The sequence below is a fragment of the Ursus americanus genome, chromosome 18 (genome assembly GCF_024610735.1).
Source record: "Ursus americanus isolate L20-20 chromosome 18, mUrsAme1.1.p, whole genome shotgun sequence".
Taxonomy (NCBI): Eukaryota; Metazoa; Chordata; class Mammalia; order Carnivora; family Ursidae; genus Ursus; species Ursus americanus.
The window spans coordinates 56,607,648-56,629,582 of record NC_142144.1 but is presented as its reverse complement, the minus strand read 5'-3'; the positions used below and the strand labels follow the sequence as shown (position 1 = coordinate 56,629,582).

At 34.5% G+C, this 21,935-nt stretch overlaps 1 protein-coding gene across 13 annotated transcripts in view; it reads right to left on the bottom strand.

The window, feature by feature from the left end:
* PTPRD (protein tyrosine phosphatase receptor type D) overlaps window positions 1-21,935 on the bottom strand; it is a 2,182,843-nt gene that overhangs the window by 974,714 nt on the left and 1,186,194 nt on the right. For all 13 annotated transcript variants that reach the window (XM_087869643.1, XM_045780711.2, XM_087869649.1 and 10 more), the window contains one exon: window positions 16,316-16,349. The gene's annotated coding sequence lies outside the window, so the exon portion shown is untranslated. The remainder of the gene's footprint in view (window positions 1-16,315; window positions 16,350-21,935) is intronic.

The following is a 21,935-nucleotide window of genomic DNA, read 5'->3' as shown; positions in this document are numbered from 1 at the left end:
TCCTTTAGTAATTTGGCATGATTCAGATTCTTGTGCTATTGAATAACTCATGTATTTCTGGCATGATTCCCCAACTAGATTATATACTCTCTAAAGACCAGGAAAACACCTTTATTTTCTTTATATTTCCCCAATGACCCAAATCAAATGTTTTACGTATGTTAAGTATTTCATAAATATTTGATATTCTGATTTGATTTCTGAACACAAAATAATTAAACAGATGGCAGAAAGTTACAATCCAGACTCTTCTCAAACTCAAGTGTGTACCTTCGAGACATACATTCACCATCTTATATCCCTAAAAGAACTTGGATGAGACAAACAAACAAAAAATAGTAAGTCAAGTCAGCAATTTTAGAATAAGAATACTGGAGAATTTAAGTAACTTGCTCTTAATCATCCTGAGTATTTGAAGGAGGCACTGCTATGTTTGGGAACTTATTAATGCCTTACATAATACATGGTTAATGTCAAATGACTTGGCTAAGAAGAAACTACAAATTCAGATACTGACACCTTTTTATACTAATATTTATATTTATTTTTATGAAGAAGTTATCATAAGCTTTTAGGGAGGACCTTAATGTATTTTGTAGTCAGAATAGGCTAAGTTATGCTGCAGTAACAATCAGGTCCCTTTCTCAAATAAACATTTATCTCTCCTTCATGCTATAATTCCAGAGTCAGTCTGCAAGGATGTTTGTCTCACTGTTGTTACTCAAGGACCAAGACTTGATAAAGTAGCTTCTGCCTTACATATTGACAGACATTGTTCTAGAGAAAAGCAAACAGTCTGTGAGTTTCTGTAACAGCAATTAAATATTGTCCTTAAAGTGATATTCCATTGCTTGCACTGTATTGGCCAAAATTAACCACAAAACCCCTCTCACTCACAAAAAGTCTACTATGTATAAACCTGCATACTGGATGTATCTGGCAAACAACCATGTTATACTACTGGTCACATTTAATTCAAAGTATGAGATACTTCACAAACATATATATATATATATATATATATATATATATATATATATATATATATATATATATATATATATATACCCATAAACACATAATATGTATTTTACAAAGAACATATGTCTCAGTTATCTACTTGTCCAAAGTCTTTTTTTTTTCAGCATAGAAAATGATAGCTAAACCTAGGTTAATCTGGATTTTCAATTCACCATGCTGCCTACTGTAAGATTCTGTATCCTGTTTACCTTGGGTATGAAAACTTTTATGTTGGTAGACAATGTTTAAACAAAAGACTAGGAATTTCTGTGGGTCAAACAGTTTCATCCAAAGAGCTTACTCAATATGGAAACATCATTTGTGTGTAATTTCAGCAATGATCACTTGGTTACGATGAAGCCAAGTCTTTGACTTCTTGCAGTAAGATTCTACCACGTACCTATTAACTTGTAAATTATGTTACTTCCAGGGTCTTGACTCTTGCAACAACTTTTCTAATTAAGCTCACTCCTAGAAAATAAATAAGTAGATTCCTTGACATTTTAAAATTGATTGCTTTTTCACCCCGTTGTTACTATTTCTTGTAACTTGTAGGTGTAGGTTGTTTGCCAATATTGTGCAACAAAATGAACTCCTTGATCACTCAGTACTAGTTTGGACTTGCTAGTATGATAAATTTTCTTTTTTTTTTTTTAAAGATTTTATTTATTTATTTGACAGAGATAGAGACAGCCAGCGAGAGAGGGAACACAAGCAGGGGGAGTGGGAGAGGAAGAAGCAGGCTCATAGCAGAGGAGCCTGATGTGGGGCTCAATCCCATAACGCTGGGATCACGCCCTGAGCCGAAGGCAGACGCTTAACCGCTGTGCCACCCAGTCGCCCCTAGTATGATAAATTTTCTCATCACTGTTTTTGTCATGCTCCACTATTGTCTTTCAGATTTTTACTAGTATTTCTAATTGATGACTGTTGAAAAGAATCTCCCCATTGATGTCCACATTAAAAAATACTCTCTAAAACAGTTGTGCATCCTGAAACTCTCAAATAGAATTGAATTATTTACATTATTTTGTTCTCTCAGGTGTTATCTGGGTGTTAGGAATTTTATTTCCTGAATCAAGCTATTTCATAGGTTGAGCAAACACAGGTCTTCCAACATAACACCATAAAGTAGGCATAATATCGACATAAAAAAGAATAATGAATCCACATGTTCTGTCTCCATTTAACAAGCATCCCCATGTCTGAAAGCCTTTAAAATTGTTTGGCATTTTCACCCATTTTCATCTGGACTCATAACACTGTGAAGACGGCCGATTTCAGACAAACATTTATTCTCCACAATTTTTCCCTGAGGATATAGATTTTTTCTCTCTTTCTCTTTGATCAACAGCCTTCAGACATAATCCCAGAGAGTAAGATAAACGAGAGGAAAGTGAGATAAACAAGAGGAAAGTGAAGTTCCAGACAATCGTATACAAGTAGCTCAAAATGGTTGTAGACTCTGCTCTTGCTTTAAGCCTTATATAGGTCAGCAATGACAGCAAACCAATCCTTTCACACGTATCTTCAGAGAAGCGCGTGAAGTAAAGTTACTGGCTCTTTCAGTGAGCTCATATTTCACCCACAGGGCTTCTAGCTACTCTGTAGCATAGCTCTACGTGCGTGTATGAGTGTGTTGTGTGCATGTACCTCCAGACTTGCCAAAACTTCAGGGAAGCAAATATGAATATGGGTAAGGAGAACAATTATTCTCAGGACACTGAATGACAGAAAAGTCATTAAATCAGGCACTTTTCTGTGTCTTTCATCTACATTAACCCACTTAATCTACACAACTTTGGAGTGAATGTCACTTCTGATTTCCATTTCCCATTTGAAGACACAACCGGTAATTAAAGTGAATAGTCCAGATATACACAGAAAGTAAATGTCAGAGGTACAATCTGAACGCATAATTCCAACCCTATGCTCCTTTAAAATATGTTCTTTATGAAACAATTAAAACCACCTACTATGGGTCTCATTTGCCTATTCACTCAAAAACTTCTGGGACAGCTATCTTAAGTGATTTCAGAAACCAAATGTGGTCTTCTTTGTGTTATAAGAAAAAACTTATTTCAGGAAATACTTTAGAGTCCAGCTAAAAAAAGAAGTAAGTGCTTGTCTACCCTGACCTCAGATGGAATTGACTTACATGGGCCCTAGTTTGTAAATTGAGCTACAAAGGTAACTTCCAACATACATTTGCTATGCCAGGAAGCTTCTAGATTTCCCTCATCCTGTCTAAGTGACTGCTATGAAGTCTGTGAGCCTCTGTCAAGCAAGGCTCGTGAACCACATGGAGATTTATCACTTAGGGTTGTTGACCTGCTAATCTCCCTCACTTTGAACTGAAGAGATGTGCCACTGAGGCAAAGTCTCCACATCTCCTTGGAAGATCTAGCAATACATTTTAGAAGAGAAGACCCTGGCAGATAAAACAGACTGAAGAGTAAGGATATGTTTGGGAAAAAAGAATGGTGGTTGCAACAGGCTTACTGGAAGCTTCACAGAGGGTGGTGGTAGAGATTCTTAGAGAGAATTCAGCCCTCTGAAAAAGTGGTCAGCTACTCTGAAGACAAACAAACATTTTATAGCAGTGGTTATAGTAAAAATCTGGGGAGGAAAAGGGGAAGGAGTTGGAGTAAAATGCATTTGAAATAAGAAGGCATTAGAAAAAGATTAAACCTTGCCTAATTTCCTAAAATTGAAATTTTATATACAAAAAAATCACACAAATATTGTGATTAACATTTTTGTGTTGATTTGTTAAATAGGCCCTCTGAATGCAAAAAGAAAACAAAATAAAACAAAACAAAAAACACAAAGGCAGAAATAGGTTATAGGTCTGAAGCTTGGTGGATAGTTGGCTCTTTGGAATATTATGAAATAACAGGAAACTCAGAAAATGTCTCTGGCTCCTGAGCCCCAACACAGAGATTTCCTTTATCTAAAGAAGAAAGGAAGGACCTCTTCATGTAAAGTCTACAAATTGAGGCTTCAAGGAACTTGTGTCTCAATAGAACTAAACAGAAATTACAGAAGGCGTTCTGGCTATGTACTTACTCAACTTCAGGAAGCACAGAGGACTTTGGGTGTGAATGCAGGTGTGAAGGATGATTGGGAATTTGTTCTTTTTTTTATACTAGCCAGCATGGCCAAAGACAAGGCTTACATTTGAATGAGTTTGGTGGAACAGTAAATGGAACATAATATTTCAGTCACAACCTCTCTATTGCTTTTATTTTTTTATTTTTTTATTTTTTAAAGATTTTATTTATTTATTTGACAGAGATAGAGACAGCCAGTGAGAGAGGGAACACAAGCAGGGGGAGTGGGAAAGGAAGAAGCAGGCTCATAGTGGAGGAGCCTGATGTGGGGCTTGATCCCGGAATGCCGGGATCACGCCCTGAGCCGAAGGCAGACGCTTAACCGCTGTGCCACCCAGGCGCCCCTCTCTATTGCTTTTAATACGTGTTTATATGAAATCTCGTAAAGGCCTAGAATAATAAAATAAATGTTTTATCCTTTCAAAGATTGATGCTTTAAATAATTCAAGTTGGATTATGAGATTTGTTGAGGAAAATTTCTACTAAGCATATGGAAGAATAGTTCAGGTCTAATGTGTCTCATTTTGATGATCATGTATTTTTTTTCTCTAGATTTTAATTAAATAATTCCTTTTGGGATTAAAACAAAATTATTGAGGAGAATTTATCTTTCCTTCTTTTATACCTTGGGTAAAAACTCTGTAAATATTACATATCTACTTTGAATAGGTGAACATAAAATTGATTATCCACGCTAGACAACTTTGAGATGATTTTGAAAGTGAAAGTACATGATATTATTAAAAATTATCTATATATTAATAATAATGCTGGGAAAACAGACATGAATTGGGACTGTTCAAGTAAAGTAGGATGTATAGCTATCTTAGTTTTAAACATCAATCAGGTAATAAAGAAAAGCGATAATAAATTATTCCAAAGCTTCATTGCAAAACTAGTTTTCAATCACAGGCTTGTTTTCATTTATGAGTTGATGAAGAAACATGATTCAAAAAATGCATTTTAACAGGAAAGGCTTAAATATGCCAGGCTAAAATTGTTGTATGAAAAAAAATGAAATGTTTTTATTCCTGTAATTATAGGTATTAGTCCAAGAAAGTGTGTAGCGTGTGTATACTAATGCATTTGTTCATTTCTCCAAGATAATTTCTGAGACACTCAGAAAGAATAAATTAAAAACATGCTTTCTGAGATAATGAGTATAAAGAGATGCAATAATATTGCCATTCTTGTGGAAAAAAATATTTCAAAGTAGGAACCTTAATCAAGATCATTAGGGAGAGTTAGTATTGAACAATAAATCACAGTGTAAAAAAATTATATGTATATATACACACACTTTATAAAGTTTGTAATGGGATTCCATAGGATTCTCTGACTTTAGGCAAGTAACTGCAACATTTTGTGTCTTTGTTTTCCCACTTATGAAATGGATATAATAGTACTTCCATTGCAAGTTTCGTGAAGATTAAATTATATAATACACAGAAAACAAGCAAAATAGGGATGATACATAGTAAGTATAATGGTTAGCAATTGCTTTTATTGAGTTCCCTAAAATAATAAAACTCTGAGTACAGTTTCCAGTAATTTTTCTTTAACTGCAAATAACTTTTGGTTCCACCTCCTTTTTTTGTCTCAAGTAAAATGACATTTAGTAACCACTGACAAACTCTTTAATATATCTTTATGGGTATTAATGCGGTAAATAAATAATTTTGTGTTCTACCAATATGTAATCATTCTAATAACAGCTAAGTAGGGAATCCTGATAAGAATTCTAGAGTATTCATTTACTTGTTCGTATCCTTCATTTGATTGTTAATTCATTCCTGCTAGTTAGTTACTGAGCATTTACTCTGTGAAGACGTTGGGGATACAGCAGGAAATATCAGACTCAGAGTCATTGCCTTCTTTTAGCTTCTATAGATTACAGTAGGAAAAGCTGGATGAATAAACACATTTATAATAGGTAAGGTGAGTAAGTGCCCTGGAGGAAAAGAAGATAGATTAAGTGGGATAAAAAGAAGCAGAGGTGGGGCGCCTGGGTAGCACAGTCGTTAAAGCGTCTGCCTTCGGCTCAGGGCGTGATCCTGGCGTACCGGGATCGAGTCCCACATCAGGCTCCTCCGCTATGAGCCTGCTTCTTCCTCTCCCACTCCCCCTGCTGTGTTCCCTCTCTCGCTGGCTGTCTCTCTGTCACATAAATAAATAAAATCTTAAAAAAAAAAAAGGCATTTGCTATGTGTCAAGAATGATTTAAAAAAAAAAAAAAAAGAAGCAGAGGTGGGTGGGTGGGCAAAAGAGCACTGTGATAAGATCATGTTTGAGCAGAGACTCAATGGTACCAACGGGAGGCCACAGGACTGGAGTACTGGGACAGTTTTCTGAGCAGAGAAAGCAAGTTCAAAACACCTCAGGCCTGAGACTGCTTAGCAGATTGCAGAGAGAGCAAGGAAGCGGGATTAGTTTGAACAAGTGGCAGAGGGCGAAGGAGGTGGGGACCAGGTGAGAGAAGAAGACAGACCATGGGTAACCTTGAAAGGCATTATAAGAATTTGGTTTTCATTCTGAGCAAGATTAAGGAGCCATTTGGGGGTTCCAAGCAAAGATCAAGCAAAATTAGAATACAGATGCTTAGATTTTTTTTTAAGATTTTATTTATTTATTTGAGAGAGAGAGAGTGAGAAAGAACACAAGAGTGGGTGAGGAACAGAGGGAGAAGAAGACTCCCCACTGAGCAGGGAGCCTGATGCAGGGTCCATCCCAGGACTCCTGGGATCATGACCTGAGCCTCCAAGCTGAAGGCAGACTCAACAGACTGAGCCACCCAGGTGCCCAGATGCTTAGATTTTTGCTTTTAATATAGTTATCAAGAGACACAGGAGAACAAATCCCTGAACTCCCTGAAATACTAGCCCACTATCAGTCAAGGGAAGATTGTCTACCAACTTTCCCCAGGCTCCCTAACCAGTTTTACACTGTCCCAGAGTCTTCAGAGGACAAATAAAACATAGGCAAGAGGGTGGGAAAAGAAAAGATGGAAGGTTTTGAATTTGCACGGGTACAAGAGGATGGGTAAAGGAGAGAAGCAAGAGAGGAGCTAAAATCTGTAGGTCTTGTTACAGCCTCCTGGACCATTACAGCTGCCTTAAAGGAGCAATTCAAGCAGCAGAGTCAGTGCTACATCCAGGGAGGATCACAGCCATAGTCTTATCAAACACGGAGTTTCCTAGCTTTGCTATGCACTTACTGTGTGACCCTGGGAAAGTCATCTATGCCTCAGCCTCCCTATCTGTAAAATATGGCAATTCTGCCTTACAGGCCGGTTGTGAAGGATAGATACCGACATATAAAAGACAGATGTGTGTGTTGTTGTTCTTTTTGATAATAAAATGAGGTTTATAATAAGATAGTATTGATTGCAAGATGATATTTATCAAAATATCTTGATAATAAGGTTCTTTATTGTCAGATGTACCGTTAAGTGAAGGGTTACTTTAAGGACAAATAATGGACTACATTAAATAACTAATTGATTTTTAAATCCACCCAATGTTCAGAAATGTTAAAATGTTATTGATACAAGAAGAAATTTTATCTTTAAAATGACGGTAATATGATTACTGAAAATTTTAAAATCGAAGAAAATATTATTTGGCTAATATGTAAAACATGAGATCCAATAGGTAAGACTATTTCTGCCATAAAATTACCTTAAATTAGAAGCCACTAATCATGTATGCACATGCCAAAATATGACTGCTTCGGCAAGTGATGAATTTGCATATACAATGATTTTAATCAAAGGTACTTATTTGATTTAATTATCTCATTTGCATACACAAAATTTGAATTTTGTACCTATAAATCCTCATTTGTACATGCACCCAATTATTTTGTTGGTACAACTTAGAAATCCCTATTTGATATATTAGGGCATTAGCTCTCTTTCATTTTCTCTTCCAGCAATATGGATTCAGTTTTTATTGACTATTAAAACAGAACTCCCTGAAACAACATGAGAAATGGATCCTGCTTCCTGTCACGACAGAGGAAACTACACTTCCATTTTGTGCCAAGGAAAAGCAAAAAAAATGCATGTTTTCTCAGACACACTTTTGTTCCTTTCTGACTTCTTATTTGGAAGTTATTTCAAAATTTAAAGAAGACTTTGGGTCACAGGGAGAACTCTTGAGTGGTGATCATATTGAGTTCACTCAATTTTCCAAGTTGTTAGTCCCAAAATGATGGGAGTAAGCTGTTGATCTCTACTACTCTTAAGCAATAGAGAAAATTTAGAGCTGGTAAAAAGTACCAAATTTATATTCCTAGAGACAGATGTTCTCTGTGGAGCTCCTAGAGAAAAAAATGATTAAAAAAAAAAAAAGAAAAGAAAAAAGAAGAGAAAAGAAAAGAAAAAAAGAAAAAAGAAAAAAAGAAAAGAAAAAAAGAAAAGCCTGAAAATCAGTGAGACAAAATTCTATACTACCATGGTCTTGTTGGACAATCAAGATTCTCCTTGGCCTAAGTGAGGGTAGTATGCAGGCTGGCAAAACTGATAACCACAATGACAAAGCTCTGGATACGCAAGGTATTTGTTTTCTAACTCAGTTTGACAGGCCCATTGAGACACAAGGCTGTTCAAAACCCAAAGTAATTCAAAAACTCATATTAAGAGGTAGCTCTACATTTTAGACAGTTCATTGGTAACAGCAGGAGCCTTTTGCCTTCTGAATCTTTTGTATCTCTGCATGCTTTTGAGGTCAATGAAGATTCAACGGAGATCCAGTTTGGTAATCTGGGTAGACACAATACCATTGCTGACACTCTTGTGGTTTGAAAATGGAATTTTACATTAAAGCAAGAATAGAAATCCAATGTGTCAATATTCAGAACTTTGTCAACTATGCCTTGTCTGTATTTGGTAATTAAGCTATAGAGAAATCCTTTCTAAACCACTAAATTCTTGAACTTTGGATCTTAACATCCACTCAGTATTGAATCTTCTATGATAAATTTCCCCTTGAGTACTTAGATGTTGATGAAATAAGGCCAAATCAAATCTGCCTATGATGTCTCTTAAATAATACTATGTGGTCTGTTTTCTTCCAGTGTTTACTTTTAATATCTCCAGGGAAGGAATATACTGTAGTAAATAAAACCACAATGGCTCTTGGAATTAAACATATTTGATATGGAAGACTGAACCATGCCTCTAGATATTCTTGTCCTTGTTTGGTTCCTCTTACACATGGGCTTGACCATATGACTTATTTTGATCAACAGGACTTTAGCAAGTATGGTGCAAGGTGAGGCACTTACAATGGGACTTGTCCCTTGGAACACTACTTGGAAATGAGCTGCATGCAATGTGCAAGTCTAAGTTATTCTGCTAGAGAGAAAGATTATGAGGTCTCTGAAGAATGACTCATCACGTAGGAAGAGAGGCCACATGGAGAACTGAGATCTTCATTAAGCCCCTAGTTGAATGTAGTCACATAAATGACACCAGCCAACATCAGGTAGAGCAGAATAGCTGCTCAGTAAACTCACAGATTCATGAGGAATACCAAATGGTTATTTTACACCAGTGAGATTTAGGGAAGTTTATTATACAATAATAGATAATTGATACATGGCTCCATTATTTATTTGGTTATGTGACTTGGGTGAGATATTTAAACTTTCTAATGCTTTTGTTTTCCAGCTCTATATAATGGACAATAATTGTACTACTTCATAGGATTATGAAATGGATTAAATAAAATAATAAATATAAAAAATGTAGCATAACACCTGAGCTATAATAAGTGCATAATCAATGGTAGTTATACCATCAATTTCATCATCTCTACCATCACCACCATTATGACAATCATCACTACTACTAACACCAATGCCAATATCAACACCACTAATATTGCCCCCAATACCTTCCTGATAACAAGTGCTTTCATGATGCTCTGTCTATTGCTATGGGGAAATCAATCTTTCTCAACTAAGACATTTTTTAAGCCAAACATACACACAAAACATTTTTCATTATAGTCAGTAATTATGTAAGTAATGAAAATAATTCATTTAGATATCCCTTTATATTACTTCATTGGATTACTTAAAGAGGTAAAGAGATTTGCTAAGGTCACTCAGAAAGCAAATGGAATGATCATATTTGAAGCTCATGTCTTCTTGCCATGAATTCTAAGCTCTTTTAAAAAATTCTGGCTGTTCTAAAAACAAAAGCCTATGTCTCCCATAAGAAAGTAATCTCCATAAATGTACATATTTCATTGTGCTTACTGCTCCATTCTTAGCACTCAGCAGATAGAAGCTGCTCCAGAAACATTTGTTGAATCTGTGGACAACTGATGGTTGGTAGTTGAGTAGAGTGTGGTCAAGAGCCAAATATTTCAGAAAGATGCATTATTAAAAAAAAAAGTCTGAGTTTGAATCCTAGTTCAACAACTTATCAGTTAAGTGAGTCTAGGCAATTGTTAAATTGTTAAATGTTAAATTGTTAAATGTTAATTTCTGTTTCCCAGTTTCCTTATATGTAATGAAGATAGCAATAGTACATATTATCTAGGATTGTTTTAGAGAATATGAAACACTCAGAGCAACAGTGCCTGACAAAACAGTAAGCACCATATTATTATTATTATTTCACTGTTATATTGATCTCTATTGATTTATGGAATAGTTTATATAAAATGTTATTTTAAAGAAGAAAATATATATTTTTTACTTATAATTTTTATTAGTCATATATGTACATAAAGAGACAACTAGTTCTACAACATTAAGACAAATAGCAGTCCCCAGCCCCTTGCCCTTGCCCCTCTCCATTACTCCTTCCCCAGAATAAATATATTAAAAAGAAGGCCAGGAAAAAGGTAGTGTGTAGTTGAAAATAATGGCTTCTAAACTCCAATATTTTTTTTATATGAGTATAGTTGACACAAAATTTTACATTCGTTTTAGGTATAGAACATAGGGTTTCAACTTCTTTATAGTTATGCTATGCTCAACAGAAGTGCAGCTACCATTTGTCACCATACAATGCTACTACAATATCAATGACTCTATCACCTATGCTGTGCCTTTTATTTCCAAGACTTATTCATTCCATAAGTGCATACCAGTATCTCTCACTTCCCTTCACCCATTTTTCCCACCCCCCATTTCCTTTTCCTCAGGCAACTATAAATTTGTTCTCTGTATTTATTGGTCTGATTTTGCATTTATTTGTTTATTCATTTGTTTTGTTCTTTAGTTTCCACATAGGAGAAAATCATAAGGTATTTGTCTTTCTCAGTCTGATTTATTAGCATAATCCTCTCTAGATCCATCTATGTTGTCCCAATTTACAAGATATCATCCTTTTTCGTGGCTCTGCAATATTTCGTTGTGTATATGTATGCATATATTTGTACATGCACACACACATGTATACATATACATACACACATACACCACATCTTCCTATCTCTGTCTATCAATGGACGCTTAGGTTGCTTCCATGTCTTGGCTATTATAAATACTGCTGCAATAAATATAAGGGTGCTATATCTTTTCAAATTAGTGTTTTTTGTTTTCTTTGAGTTAGTACCCAGTAGTGGAATTATTGGATTATAGGTATTTTTATTTTTAACGTTTTGAGGAACCTCCATACTGTTTTCCACAATGGTTGCACCAATTCACATTTCCACCAACAGTTCACTAGGGTTCCTTTTTCTCCACATCCTTGCCAACATTTGCTACTTTTTGTCTTCTTGATTTTAGCCATGTGACAGGTGTGAGGTGATATCTCATTGTAGTTTTTATTTGCATTTCCCTGATGATTAGTAATGTTGAGCATCTTTTCATGTGTCTGTTGGCTATCTGTGTGTCTTCTTTGAAAAAAATGGTTGTTCAGGTGCTCTGTCCATTTTTTAATCAGATTTATTTATTTATTTATTTATTTATTTACATTGTGGTGTTGAGTTGTATCAGTTCTTTATATATCTTGGATATTAACTCCTTATTGGATATATCATTTGCAAATATCTTCTCCCATTCAGTAGGTTGCCTTTTGCTTTCTTGATGGTTTCCTTCAATGTGCAAAAGCTTTTCTTTTTGATATAGTCCCAGTAGTTTATTTTTGCTTTTGTTTCCTTTGCCTTAGGAGACACGACTAGAAAAATGTTTCTAAGGCTGGTATCAGAGAAATGAATGCCTATGTTCTCTTCTAAGATTTTTAGTTTCAAGTCTCACATTTAGTCTAATCCATTTTGAGTTCAATTTTGTTTATGGTATAAGAAAGTGGGTCCAGTTTCATTCTTTTGCATGTAGCTGCCCAGTTTTCCCAGAATGATTTATTATAAAGATGGTCTTTTCCCCATTGCATATCCTTGACTCCATTGTCATAGATTAATTGACTATGTGAGTGTGGGTTTATTTCTTGGCTCTCTATTCTGTTCTATTAATCTATGTGTCTATTTTTGTGTCAGTACCATACATACTGTTTTGATTACTCCAGCTTTGTACTATATTTTGAAACCTGGAATTGTGATATCACCAGATTTTTTGTTCTTACTCAAGATTGCTTTAACCATTTGGGGTCTTTTGTGGCTGCATAGAAATTTTAGAATTATTTGTTCAAGTTCTGTGAAAAATGTTGTTGACATTTTAATAAGAATTGTATTGAATTTATTGGGGCGCCTGGGTGGCGCAGTCGTTAGGTGGCTGCCTTCGGCTCAGGGCGTGATCCCGGAGTTCCGGGATCGAGCCCCACATCAGGCTCCTCCGCTGGGAGCCTGCTTCTTCCTCTCCCACTCCCCCTGCTTGTGTTCCCTCTCTCGCTGGCTGTCTTTCTGTCAAATAAATAAATAAAATCTTTAAAAAAAAAAAAAAAAGAATTGTATTGAATTTATAGATTGCTTTGGGTAGTATGGACATTTAAACAATGTTAATTTCTAAGCTCCATTCTTCATTAGAATCATATGGGATGATTATTAAAATTCAGATTTCTGCCACCTCTAACCCTCTTTCTTGATCCTCTATATTTGTAACAGTTGTTTCACAGAATAATGCTTGCACAGTCAGGTTTGAAAAGCACAAAAATAAAATGAATTATAATAGTACAAATGCAGGCACCATATTATTTCATGAGATGAGATGTTTTGGAATGCAGAAATTTTTCTATTGCCCTTCAAATTCAATCATGTGGGAGTTGGATATTATACCCAGGTCCACACCATGTGCCATTTGAATGTCCCTTTTCTCCTTTCTGCTTCTTCCCTCCACTCCCCTCATCCCAAGTAATACTGACCCTCCTGGAACACATGGAAAAACTTATGGGGGCTAGTAGGCCCTTACTACCTAAACTGTGGTCCATGGAGCGGTAATATCAATATCATTTGGGAACTTGTGACAAATGTAAATTTTTAGTCCTAATATATGGCACTGGCTCTCAACTCCAGTTGCCCATGGGCTCACCAGGAAGCTAGAGCATCATGCTAGGTTCCACCCAGAAATACTGAGTTAATTGTTCTGGATGGGACCCAGGTATTAACTATTTTTTTTAACAGCCCAGGTGATTCTGACTTGTAGTTTGGGTGAAGAAACACTCATTTAGAGGAAAGGTTTTAGCAGAAAAATTCAGATTGATTTTAGAACTTCTATTCCATAGACTTCTCCAGGGTCCTACGGGAATCCAGGTTCCAGAAAACCCTTCAGATTTCCTTACATGACTGGACTAGGGCCTCTTAGCTTCATTATTTACGGTTGCTGAACCACCCAGCCTAGTCTGACTTCTATCTTGCCTTCTTGATAATCTCCTCAGAATCTGAATAACCTTATGATTAAAGGAGATAACATTCATAATGTCAATGGGAACAGGATACAAAACCAGTGACATCTTACTACATTTTTAAGACAAAAGTCAAGTATTTTCAAGCATAGCACTAATGATAATGTTTACTTATATTATGGTTAGAACTCTCTAATCTCCGCGACTACTATTGCTTTTCATATTTTGACTATTGCAAGGTGATGATATGTTTGCCTTTGAATAGATTGTAATATTTAAAAAATACATTTATTTTTTGTAAATCTCACATCTCATACACTTGAAAATTATTTGACTCAAACAGATTGAATTTTTCTGATCCTCACAGTTTACCCTTATAATCAATTAATAAGGGGAAAGCAGACCTTGGGAGCTAGCAAGACCCAGTTTTTTTGTTGTTTTGTTTTTGTTTTGTTTTATGTATGTGACTGAACTAAAACATGGCACTTTTTTCTCTAATCTTAAGATTGATCTTTACAGAGTGAAGTAAAAGCACTAAAAATCAATTTCAAGTCAAATATTTGGGAAGTAATGTATTATTTGAAATTCCTTGAATAGGAGAGTTATTTATATAATATCTTGCTATTCACAGTGTGGCCCTTGAACTTGCAGCTTTGACATCACCTGGGAGCTGACAGAAAGCAGACTCTTGACCTACTAAATTAGAGCCTGCATTTTAACAAGATAGCTCAGTGGATTCATGAGCATATTAAAGTTTGAGAAGCACTAATATAATACACAGTAAGACTCAGAATTTTTTTTTTCCTCCAACATTTGTCCTTCCCTAAGTCACATCTAAGTTGTCCATTCCTCTTCCTTATCCAAACTCTCGATAAACCGCTCATGTACTTCCAAACTTTGTGTTATTCTCCTCTACTACTTCCATCTCTGGCCATCTCTTATTTTGCCAAGCATTCTAATCCATGAATAGAGGCAGGACGCTAAACAAATGCACTTTTTCAGAACTTTTTCTTTTGCAGCTGAAAAAGAGAGAAAAGTAATGACATTTTCTCTATAAAGAGTAGACTCTATAAAGAGTCTACTGTAAACTATTAAACTCTCAAGGAATAAAATGTATAATAATGCAATGTCCTCTCCTCATAAATCTGACAATGAGAAAATAGTGCACGAAAAATATCATTTCCCCAGTATTGTAAAAGCACAGAAATATGTTGTTTGCTTTCCTGAGATAGATGTAAAAGGGTATCAACTTCTCTAGAGATGAATGAGATTGATAAAAACTACTTCCACTCATCTTAGTTTTCAATGAATAATCAATCATAATAATCCATGGCAATTATGTAAGTTAAGACATATAAATCATTTTTCTGATTTCACTTCTCATAAGAATAATAGAGAAAAAAATAATTATTTATGCCAGTAAGTGTTGTGTGTTTCACTATCAGTATAAACCCTATACAATATTCTTCATAATTACTTACACAGTAACTAACAATGAGATGCTAGTTTTCTAAATGATTGAGAGATTTTGATTGAGTGTGAATATGTGAAGCATCTGTGAAAACAAACACCTCCATTGACATAATCTGGTTGAAAACTAAATTTTTACTTTTAATTGAAAAAGAAGAAACAAAACATCCTAAAATGTCTAACAAATTGCCAGAGAAAATCTCTTTCAACTTTTTTTTCCCTTCCTTCCCTTTGAGGGCACACTATTGCCACATATATGCAATTATTATCATTAATATTATTTTCCAAAACTGTTAATACCATGTTTCATTTCCCCACGTAGAATATTACCCAGCAGAAGTCCACGAAAGCAGTCACAAACACATTCACAACAAAGATAGAAAACTGTCATTTGATTTCTGCTGTCCAGTATGATGATTCAACTAAAGCAAAGTCAGATTTAATCAGCTATGAAACTGGACACATGAAAGTCAACTTGTGTGTATATTATGGCCATGATCATTAACACCTCCAATGAAATAAGAGGAGAAAAGAAATAAAAGGAGAAAAGAAGTTACCAAACTTCCATATAACTTTAAATAACTTTTAAAACAAAACATTTCTTCAAAAGACATTTTTCTGCCTTTGGTGTTGTGAACATTTGGGTGTATTCTCAGGGTCATCCCTGGGCAAACGGATGGTGCACATTTTATGGAAAACATTTGGATAATAGTGCCCCTCCTACACTCTGGGTGTACATGTAGAGGACACTTTCTGATTTCCAATCTTGGCTCAGTTCAGAAGTAAAAAGGGAAGCATTAAGTCCCTGGGGAAAAAAATATAGCTTATTTCAGGGCATGCTTGATTTTCTGTCCACTTAAGTGTTCATGTTTTTACAGGTTTCATAGGCAAAATAAATCCTTTTGAATATCAGAAAGAAAAACACTATGCAGATTTGAGAAGAGAAAAACCAACTTACCACAGTTGTTCAGTTAATTGACAGGCACCATCAACTGAAACAACAAAAATATATTTTGATATTGCAATCATAAAAGCTACCAAAGACTTTTAAATTGTCTTCAAACACATATTGTGAATTTATCTACAGTAGTAAAATTAAATAAGCAGTAAAGATACATAATTTGATCTCAATCATTTAGTTATTTCATATGAAAGTGTTTCATCCCCACCATTGTGATCCAAATTAGATAGCTGGTTGTTTCTGAAATCTTTTATATATGCAAACTGCAAATGTATATTTTGTAACCATGTTTTATTCTGATGTTCAAGTTTCAAAGGACAGAGAATCCTGTATAATATGGCTTTTGTTAGGGCATGAGCATAATCATGAAATCCTATCCTAATACACAACCCTGATGGTGACATACAAATCACCTTGCTGAAAAAAAGTTCACTGTATTGTTTGTACAAAAAAATCTGAAGTATTTAGCATAAAGTTTAGCAGCTTCAGTCAACTGCCCCTGTTTTACCTTTCTAAGACCCTCTCCCATAATTATCTAGTGAGTCCTTATTCTACCTTTCAAGTTCATCTTCCACTATTTTCCCCTGTGCCCTATACTCAGGCCATATCTTAAACATGTTAATTTTTTTTCTTTTTAAACAATACTTTGGTTTCACCCCTTTTTCTCCAGCTTTGTATTTTTTTCTACCCATTTGTTAGGGCTACCTCAACTAACTTCTTCTCAATAAAGATTGTCTTGACACCCAGTGAAGGAATTACTCTTCTGTTTTTAGATATTCCCAACATATTTCGTACTTCTACTACAATACTCAGCAGATTCTCTCTTATATTATAGATAGGTATTTATGCCTTGACCCTGTTCATTTTTGCCTACCCAGAAGACTTCCTGCTATGCCTTTGGTACGGGAGATGTCCAGAAGATGATGCTTAAGCTAAAAGGAGCAATGCATTTAATACAGAGATAACATGATGCATAAATTTTTCTTAGGTTCATCTGCCATCTTTAACAGAAAAATATTATCGTATTGCACCAGCTTTTGATAATAGGACTTGAATTTTATTTTATTTTATTTTTTTTTAAATTTTATTTATTTATTTGATGGAGATAGAGACAGCCAGCGAGAGAGGGAACACAAGCAGGGGGAGTGGGAGAGGAAGAAGCAGGCTCACAGCAGAGGAGCCTGATGTGGGGCTCGATCCCAGAACACCGGGATCACGCCCTGAGCCGAAGGCAGACGCTCAACCGCTGTGCCACCCAGGCGCCCCAGGACTTGAATTTTAAAGGAATAGTAATATCCATTATGAATGAAAACTTTAGTTTCATGAAAAAATAAATTAAAAAATCTAAATTAAAAAAAATTTCCTTTGTTGATAAATGGCTTTTTAGGCAAGTTCTTCAAGACATTTCTTTTGTATCATACGGGAATATATTTTATTTTATTTTATTTATAGATTTAAAAAAACATTTAAAAATTAAAAAAATCTTTTTTTTTCAAGCTTGAATTTTGTATGGAAAGGTGATAATACTTTCTGGCCCTCTATTAGCACAGCATATGTTTGAAATTAGTGTTTTGAGGAACAGTGACAGATTTGCCTTGAGCCATTAACATGATCACCCCAGCAACAAGCCTGAAATTAGTAGCATCATCTTAGAAAAGAGAATCTATCTTTTTATGGAGAATGAAATGATAACGTTGCCTTGTTTGTAATTTTATACTCCTGGACAAGTTAACTATGCCAGAGCAGACTCTGTTTATATAAAGTATGCAAGTGCATTCCATACTTACAATGCCTTATTCTCCATTCGCCTTCTGGGCCCACAATTACTTTAAGCTTCAAAAAGTAAACAATTTTGTGCAAATACTCATATCAATTTTTTTCCCTAGATGACTATAAATTGGCTATCTCTTCATCCATTTTTTTAAAGACTTTCTTACTATTCTCATGTAATATATTAAATATCAAGAGAAAGTATTCTTGAATAACAAAATTTTAAATATTAGATTAAAAGATTTATATGAATATTTAAAATAGTAGCGATGTTTCTTAATTTGGTGAGAGGGAGAATTTTATTAGATTATTTGTACCCAAACCTAAAATATGATATTTCAACCTGCAGCTTCTTTGATTATGTATTCTTCATTCCAACCTTCTATAATTCTCATAAAAAGAATATAGGCCTAGTACACAATAAAAAAAAAATAAAACCCATGTGTGTGTGTGTGTGTGTTAAATTGAGAAGTCTCAAAGTAAAATCATGCTACTAATTTAATATATGTTGATAGTGTGAGCCTACAACCTGGTCATTGGTGGGCACTTTCTTTCTTTTTTTTTTTTTAATTTATTTATTTTTAAAGATTTTGTTTATTTATTCGACAGGATAGAGACAGCCAGCTAGAAAGGGTACACAAGCAGGGGGAGTGGGAGAGGAAGAAGCAGGCTCATAGCGGAGGAGCCTGATGTGGGGCTCGATCCCATAACGCCGGGATCACACCCTGAGCCAAAGGCAGACGCTTAACCGCTGAGCCACCCAGGCGCCCCTGGTGGGCACTTTCTTTAAAAAGGGTTAAAATTCCCAAACTGTTTTAGCAAGAGTAATCAATTATTATGAAAGCACCTTCATAAATATTAATACAAATGAATCATTGAGTTTTAGGTATAATTATTAATACCTGAAAATCATCTATATTACTTTGAACTTCTTTAAAAAAATTAGAGTGTGGACTCTACATACTGATTTATTGAGGATGACACTAGTAGATAAGGAAACTGAAAAAAAAGATCAGTGGTAAACACCCCTGAATTTATTGTTGCTTTGCATTTCTGTGTCAGAGGTAATGCAAACATAGCTGGGCTAGGGACTTCAGGGATCCATGGCTTTCTGAAAGCAACGATCCCATGGTAGTCTACTGTTTCACTCAAAAGGCAACCAAAACTTAACAAAGAAAATCCCATTAGAAAGAAATGTGAAGCAGAATATGTTTTAATCAATATCTGTTCTAGGGACATTTAAGTGGAGATTTTCTTCCATGTGACTGGACTTGTCAAAGAACAAGACCAATCAAGACCTCTAGTTCTAGTAACACAAAATATTTTAATGATCTAGAATTTCTAACATGTTCAACTATCTAATTCACCATTTTTATTGATCCAAATTTTCTATTATTCTTTTTTCTTTCTTTCTTTTTTCTCCTTGCTAAATATCTTTTCCATTCCCTTTCTTCTTCTGCATTTTGATCAGAACCTAAGAATGCCATCTACAAAATATGGAAATCATACCATATGAAATAGATAACTTACTAACTAGATAACCAATTGATTGAGAGACAAGATCTTATCAAAAACTTCTGAACTTTTGTTTTGATTCCAGAGATGCTGGCATGAGTATAGAAAAGAAGTCATCTCAAATAAAATGATTTATGGATAGCACATGCACCTACAATTTTTTTTCTCAAAATAAGTTTTTTAGGTCCTTTCATATGCAAATTTATTCAAATAGCACTTACAATTAGCCATCTACCTCTCTGTATTTGACCATTTAATTCTCATAAAGAGCATCTATTTTCTATGAAAGAACCCGGGTGTTTGAATGCAGGAACAGAATACTAAGTGGGATATCATTCTAATATTGTGATTATATGATTCATTAGAAAATAAGAAGAATAAATTAAATATGTATTATTGCCTTCTCTGTATATCTGTACTAAGCAGGTGGTAGGAGTAAGCCAGCTATTTCTGCATTTACTTGTAGAACCAATTACAGAAATAATTATGAAAACAAATGCAAATAGGTACCCACTCTGGGCACAGAAAATTATTTTAGCAGTGAAATTCTTGTGTTCCAATAATATCACTGAAATACATACATGCATATGTAATACATATATGTCATGTGTATCATTTCTCTGACAACCACACACATATGCATACAGATATAGACACATGTCTAAGTGGTCAGAAGGGTTCTTTCTCCTCTTTTCTAATTTTATCAGATTTCTTTCTTTCGGCATTTCCTTTTCTTTATACAAAAACTCCAGGCCTCATTTCTCATATCAGTCATGAGCAAGTCCAGGAGTTGAGCTGAAGAGGCTGGAGATGAGTGGTAACAGGGAAAGAAACCAAGAATGAAAAGGAATTGGTATGACTAAGCCTCATGACATATATTCCATAAATGGCCCCTGAGCAAAATCCAGAATTGTCTTTAAGTGTGTGTATGTGTAAAAAAAGAAAGGATACCCTTTAGGTGAAACATTATTAAGATAAACATTAGACAAATATAACTCAAAGAAATATATTAAGAAAATCTTCACTGACCAAAATGAGGGGAAAAAGTGGAAATGACTTATACGGAGTCACTGATCTTTTGGCTCTAGGACATTTATGAATCTCTGCCAAGAGCCTCACATGAAAATCTCTTAACAGGTATGGGGGTTGAATTTAAACTTTTGATAAGAACAGAGAAATTCCAGAGAGGATTTAACAAAAAATTATTTCTGGGTTGGTACCTTGTGCATTCAGTCTCCAAAATTCTCTGGAAGGGCACACCCCTAACAAAGGATTTAGGGATTATGAATAAAAAACCCTGTTAAGCAGGAGTTCAAATCCATAATTATCAAACAAATGAGTCAATTTTAAGTGAAAGTCAACAGAAAGTTCAAAGAGCAAGATTAGAAACACCAAAACATTCAGATAATGGGATTACTAAACATAGATTATAAAATAATTACTTAAAATAATTAAAAATGAAAGATGGAGAGAAATATATGAAATAAATAAGATGTTATCAAAATAACAAGACCATTTTCAATGAGTGCCAATTATAATTTTACAAACAAAAATATAATCATTAACTCTAGTAAACAGGTATATTAAATGTAGCTAAGAAACAATTAACAGGAAATCAGAGCTGAATAAATTATCCATAACAGAGAAACAAAGGAAAAAAATGTGATAAGAAAGAGCTTATGAGACATTAAAAAAAAATGGGTCAGATGGTCCAACATCTGTCTAATACGAGCCAGAAAGACAATGAACAGAAGTACCCTTAAAAGAGTAATATATGAAAAATGTTCAAGTATTGTGATATATATATATATATATATATATATATATATATATATATATATATAACTTGTGATATGTATCTGTATATCTATATAAATCTGTTTATGTTGGTCTACCTATTTACCTGTCTATCTCTTCAGGAAGCTAAAAGAATCTCAAGATAAATTCAACTAAATCTACCCCACAAACAAACATAAACACAAATTTAAAAGTAGCTAGAAGATAAAATAGGTATTTAAACAGAAGCAGATCTGGTTTACAGCAAACTTTTCAACAAAAATAGTAGAACATGTAAAATAGAAGAATCATCTCAATAGGAGTAAGGGAAAATAAATATTACAGCAGCCTTTACCTCTATACACTAATTTATTAATGAAGGTTAAAAGAGATGTTTTCATACAAAAAAATCATTAATTTCTAACTACATCCCTTACTGAGGGAAATCTAAAAGTTATAATTTAGGAAGGAGTAAACTGAATTTAGAAAGAAAGAGGTGTAAGAAAGAACGGTAAGTAAAGACACTGATTAATATAGGTAAATCTAAAAAAATCAC